This window comes from Phyllobates terribilis, unplaced genomic scaffold (assembly GCF_046119375.1).
Source record: "Phyllobates terribilis strain yellow unplaced genomic scaffold, ASM4611937v1 Scaffold_2__4_contigs__length_985480577, whole genome shotgun sequence".
In the NCBI taxonomy this organism is placed as follows: Eukaryota; Metazoa; Chordata; class Amphibia; order Anura; family Dendrobatidae; genus Phyllobates; species Phyllobates terribilis.
In genome coordinates, this window is record NW_027362762.1 from 113,982,328 (window position 1) to 113,982,817 (window position 490).

Consider the following 490-nt stretch of genomic DNA (forward strand, 5'->3'; position numbering starts at 1 on the left):
TGCACTGCACTGCACGGAGGTGTTTATACAGGTTGTGCACAGGCCGCACCCCCGTTTCTTTGACACGTGTATGAACCTGATGCCGATTTGGAGCATACCATGATGCGAGGCGGGGGAGTGACTGCTTGTAGAGCATGCATAGCACTTCCTGGCAGCCGGACAGGCTGAGGCCTCATCCATTCACACTGGTGTAATGAGCCTGCATTAAAAATGGAAAAAATGTAATAAAAGAGAACATTGCACCAAAATGCTTGAAATATATTGCCTTTTTATTAGGGTCTGGCAGTATAACAAATGTGATAGGAGCCATCAGCAAGCACTGCTGGATAACCACTTGCATGCTACGGTCATTATTTATGGCTCTAGGTCCAATTTGCCCAGTTTTCCACTTACTTTATTTCCACTTCTCCTGAGTATTCAGCTTTTTGTTACATCCACCAGACAGATCCTGATATTTGGGCTGTTTTATTCAGTTCTAATTGTGACATGC